Source organism: Garra rufa, unplaced genomic scaffold (assembly GCF_049309525.1).
Source record: "Garra rufa unplaced genomic scaffold, GarRuf1.0 hap1_unplaced_008, whole genome shotgun sequence".
NCBI lineage: Eukaryota > Metazoa > Chordata > Actinopteri > Cypriniformes > Cyprinidae > Garra > Garra rufa.
Genome location: NW_027394283.1, coordinates 336,318 through 341,977, shown reverse-complemented (window position 1 = coordinate 341,977; position 5,660 = coordinate 336,318). Strand labels below are relative to the sequence as shown.

Sequence of the window (5,660 nt, the reverse complement as noted above, 5' to 3'; positions counted from 1 at the left end):
CAAAACACTTCTAACACCTTCAGATATGTTTCTCTGTGTTGCAAAATAGCTTTTATTTATGCACAGAGTGTAAATTTAAAGTGGGACCAAGATTCAGCTTGCATTGCCTGAACCAACTTTGTTCTGCGCTGAAAAGCTGTTTTCTGACATTTCAGGGTCTAACTTCAAAAATCATGCAAAACACTTCTAACACCTTCAGATATGTTTCTCTGTGTTGCAAAATAGGTTTTATTCATGCACAGACTGCAAAGTTAAAGTGGGACCAAGATTCAGCTTGCTTTGCCTGAACCAACTTTGTTCTGCGCTGAAAAGCTGTTTTCTGACATTTCAGAGTCTAACTTCAAAAATCATGCAAAACACTTCTAACACCTTCAGATATGTTTCTCTGTGTTGCAAAATAGCTTTTATTCATGCACAGAGTGTAAATTTAATGTGGGACCAAGATTCAGCTTGCATTGCCTGATCCAACTTTGTTCTGCGCTGAAAAGCTGTTTTCTGACATTTCAGGGTCTAACTTCAAAAATCATGCAAAACACTTCTAACACCTTCAGATATATTTCTCTGTGTTGCAAAATAGCTTTTATTCATGCACAGAGTGTAAATTTAAAGTGGGACCAAGATTCAGCTTGCATTGCCTGAACCAACTTTGTTCTGCGCTGAAAAGCTGTTTTCTGACATTTCAGGGTCTAACTTCAAAAATCATGCAAAACACTTCTAACACCTTCAGATATGTTTCTCTGTGTTGAAAAATAGCTTTTATTCATGCACAGAGTGTAAATTTAAAGTGGGACCAAGATTCAGCTTGCATTGCCTGAACCAACTTTGTTCTGCGCTGAAAAGCTGTTTTCTGACATTTCAGGGTCTAACTTCAAAAATCATGCAAAACACTTCTAACACCTTCAGATATGTTTCTCTGTGTTGCAAAATAGCTTTTATTCATGCACAGAGTGTAAATTTAATGTGGGACCAAGATTCAGCTTGCATTGCCTGAACCAACTTTGTTTTGCGCTGAAAAGCTGTTTTCTGACATTTCAGGTCTAACTTCAAAAATCATGCAAAACACTTCTAACACCTTCAGATATGTTTCTCTGTGTTGCAAAATAGCTTTTATTCATGCACAGAGTGTAAATTTAAAGTGGGACCAAGATTCAGCTTGCATTGCCTGAACCAACTTTGTTCTGCGCTGAAAAGCTGTTTTCTGACATTTCAGGGTCTAACTTCAAAAATCATGCAAAACACTTCTAACACCTTCAGATATGTTTCTCTGTGTTGAAAAATAGCTTTTATTCATGCACAGACTGCAAAGTTAAAGTGGGACCAAGATTCAGCTTGCATTGCCTGAACCAACTTTGTTCTGCGCTGAAACGCTGTTTTCTGATATTTCAGGGTCTAACTTCAAAAATCATGCAAAACACTTCTAACACCTTCAGATATGTTTCTCTGTGTTGCAAAATAGCTTTTATTCATGCACAGAGTGTAAATTTAAAGTGGGACCAAGATTCAGCTTGCATTGCCTGAACCAACTTTGTTCTGCGCTGAAAAGCTGTTTTCTGACATTTCAGAGTCTAACTTCAAAAATCATGCAAAACACTTCTAACACCTTCAGATATGTTTCTCTGTGTTGCAAAATAGGTTTTATTCATGCACAGACTGCAAAGTTAAAGTGGGACCAAGATTCAGCTTGCATTGCCTGAACCAACTTTGTTCTGCGCTGAAACCCATACCGAAATGTAATATATGACATATATGTCCCTATATCAGAAGTGCTACTCTCATATATGTTAAATATAGGGCAATATATTATTATCACATATAGCCATCTTCTGGATATATGTAGATATATGTTTATAACATATATGAATTTCCCATAGTACAATTTGTATATAAACATATATTGAAAGTATATATATGGTCAACTTTTATATGGTATTGCATGTTATGACCATATATGTTTACAATATATATTAAAATTGTATATTGTATTATATGATAAGACCATATATGTTAACAATATATATCAAAATTACCAATGTATATTTTGAATTTATGCAAGTTTATTAACCATTTATGCCTAAAAGATACTGCTTATTGTAAATCACATAACAAAATATTTTTTTGCTTAACTTTATTGTTTCAATTCAGTTTTCTGGGGAAAAAATACAGATGAATATATAACCTGTTCAAAAAATGCCAATATACTAGTTACTTGTAGTAAAACGAATGTATTATGGAGTTATTGAGGGGGAAAACACTTCATGTAACTGTTTGTCCATATGTGCTGTCATCATCAATGAACTAAAACGCATTTCATTAAAATACATGAGCGATTGAGTGCGTATGTCACAACACCGCTACTGCGCATGCGCCAAAATTCAAACTCACCCGCGCTAACGGCAGAGTCTGAGCAATGGCTGGGCAATGATACAAGTCATCTGCGGTAAGATGTTTTTCTTAGTAAGTGGAAGGATAACAAATGGGCCAATACATTCACATAATAAACGACAATGATTTTATAGACGGGCACGAAGACAGACCGACATCACTGAGAGGAAACGATGAAACGCCTTTGAATGTGGCAGCGGTGCAGGTAATGTATGCTAATTTACTCAACGCTTTATTTCTACGCTAATATTTCATAGAAACTAAGTGTTATATGATTGTTTTGGTCTGCAAGAGCCTCTGTCTCTATATAGAGCAGATAAGTTTTTTAAAATATTCCCTTGCATTGTTTTATATATGATGTTATGATTACAGCTGCATTGATGTGTTTTGCAATTTGCTTGCATTAAAGTTAATTTTAGCTACTGGGTAGGTTAATGAACAATCTGTATGGAGATACTGTGAGCTCATTGTTTTCACTGAATAAGCAATGCCACATTTGGAAATTATTTAAAGCTGTCTGACAAAAATAACGGATGAAAATTATAATGTTTATCTCTGAGATGTAGTCTAGACTAGAACTATAAAACTGCAAAAAATGGAATTATTTAAATAAAAGCACCTTGAATTCATATAGTAAATTACAGTACTTGGTTATATTGCACCAAGTGCATTGACATGTCAGTGACATGCCTAGAGTGGGTGCATAAGCACATGCATGTTGTGTACATTGCATAAAGGTACAGTACACTAAAGGATGTGATTATGGGGTTTTAAAAATATGGTTAATCTATCGTACTAAATTTTGTTCATATCTTTGCTGATAATTGTGCTATTCTCGTTTGTGTCCCATGAATAGGTAATGAGTCCCGAAATTCTCAGAAAACAGAAATGGAGGCCGAACCTGCAGATGTGGATGGCAGTGATGTGAATGATGGAGCGTCTACACAGAAAAGGTTAAATATGTAGACAAATCAAATCAACAAAATATGTGTCTCCGTGTACTATTTAATAAAATTCTAGTGCATTTAATCTATTAAATAACTGTAGAGGTTTTGGATATGGTAAGATTAAACTTATTTTAGTGAATCAAGTACCACATTTTAGCTATCATGTTGTTAGGGTGGGTACACAAAATATTATTTTATCCTTGCTTCTAGAAAATCCTCAATCTATCTGTTTCTAACAGCTTCATATGGCCGTAAACATTTATCTTAAACGTGGCTTTAAGCACTATAGATTATTAAAGTTTCACTTTCATTGTGACAAAGGCAGTAAATGTGGTGCGGGAAACTATTAATTGATTATTCTACAATTAATTGCACTATAAATTACACTACAATGCAAAACACAGTAAATTGATAAACTGTTTGGCGTGATGACGTTTAATGCCTCCGACAGGCCCTGCAGTCCCATTTAGCAGCATGTTAGCAACCATCTTTTTTAAGAAACATAAGAGTTTAAAAATTAAAATACGAATCAAAAGTGGGGTTTAACTGGTGTTTTTTTATGTCATAGAATAAAATGTGAAAGGATTATGAGTTTGTGTGAATGGCGGACCTTATTTTAGGGGATTTAATCAAAATTGTCATTCAAAAATCCATAGTTCCACCCCTGTTTTCTCCAGGCCAAAACGATGCACATATTAGGTAATTTGAATGTCAACACTTTATTTAATTGATGCTAAATAGCAAATTAAATTGTAACCTTAGCTGTGAACTCTGTCATTGAGCATTTGGACTACTATATTTTAGTTCTTCATGTATATAGAGACATATTATTTGAATGGGCATGCAGGCTGTGCTCTGTTGTTCTGCCATGTCCTTGTGGTATCTGGGAATATTTTACAACTACAACTTACAAACATATATACATAATTAGTATTCTGCAGTTTTAAAATAATCTTTAACTTTACCAACTGTTTAATATTCAGTATATTTGTCATCTTCTAGTAGTTTATCACTTTGGTACAATGTTGGATTGCAAGTCTTAAGTATATGGTTCAGAAAATTTATTGTAATTATCTTATCAAAATCTAACTTTTATCTTTTTTTTTTTATACAGATGCTGGAATCCAGACATTTCTTCACCTGGGGCCTTCTGGGGATGGCAATAAACCAAAAACTAACCAAGCTGTGGGAATACAAACCTGTAGACCTTTAGCTGGACCACTACAATTGATGTTCTGTTTCTTATGCCTGTTCAGTGTTTTGATCAGTTATATATGTAATTGTTTCTTTTTTTCTGTTTGATTGTACATGTCACTAACATTTTTTTCCCTATTTAAATAAATTATGTTTAAATAAAGATGTTTCTTTGTGTAGCTTACTGTACCATTTAACATTTAAGGCTCAAGGTGTGAAATGTGCAATGCACTGCAACTTTGTAGAGTGTAGTGTCTCACATGTGTCCTGTATTTAAAGATCAAAGATCACATATTAAAATATTAAATATGCATGAAATATATGGTTTCATATATGTCTAATTTGTATATAACATAATAAAAAAATGCATATATCTCACATATATTAATAATTATATACATTCCATATATGGCAATACATGTATTATACATACATAAACATATATTTTTGTATGGGGTAGACTTATATGTCAATATATGAAATTGTTCCATTTTCTAATAGGAATCATATATGGATATGGCATATACAAGACATGTATTTAATACATGGGTATTTCATATAAGCACATATATTACATTTCGGTATGGGAAAGCTGTTTTCTGACATTTCAGGGTCTAACTTCAAAAATCATGCAAAACACTTCTAACACCTTCAGATATGTTTCTCTGTGTTGAAAAATAGCTTTTATTCATGCACAGACTGCAAAGTTAAAGTGGGACCAAGATTCAGCTTGCATTGCCTGAACCAACTTTGTTCTGCGCTGAAACGCTGTTTTCTGACATTTCAGGGTCTAACTTCAAAAATCATGCAAAACACTTCTAACACCTTCAGATATGTTTCTCTGTGTTGCAAAATAGCTTTTATTCATGCACAGAGTGTAAATTTAAAGTGGGACCAAGATTCAGCTTGCATTGCCTGAACCAACTTTGTTCTGCGCTGAAAAGCTGTTTTCTGACATTTCAGAGTCTAATTTCAAAAATCATGCAAAACACTTCTAACACCTTCAGATATGTTTCTCTGTGTTGCAAAATAGCTTTTATTCATGCACAGAGTTTAAATTTAAAGTGGAACCAAGATTCAGCTTGCATTGCCTGAACCAACTTTGTTCTGCGCTGAAAAGCTGTTTTCTGACATTTC

The 5,660-nt window shown here is 33.9% G+C and overlaps 1 long non-coding RNA gene across 1 annotated transcript; it reads left to right on the top strand.

Annotated features, from left to right (window-relative positions):
• The first annotated feature begins 2,269 nt into the window (after positions 1–2,269).
• On the top strand, positions 2,270–4,551 carry LOC141314564 (uncharacterized). Its single transcript, XR_012350137.1, has 3 exons — positions 2,270–2,587; positions 3,239–3,335; positions 4,444–4,551. It is a non-coding gene; the product is annotated as an uncharacterized lncRNA (long non-coding RNA).
• Positions 4,552–5,660: the final 1,109 nt, after the last annotated feature.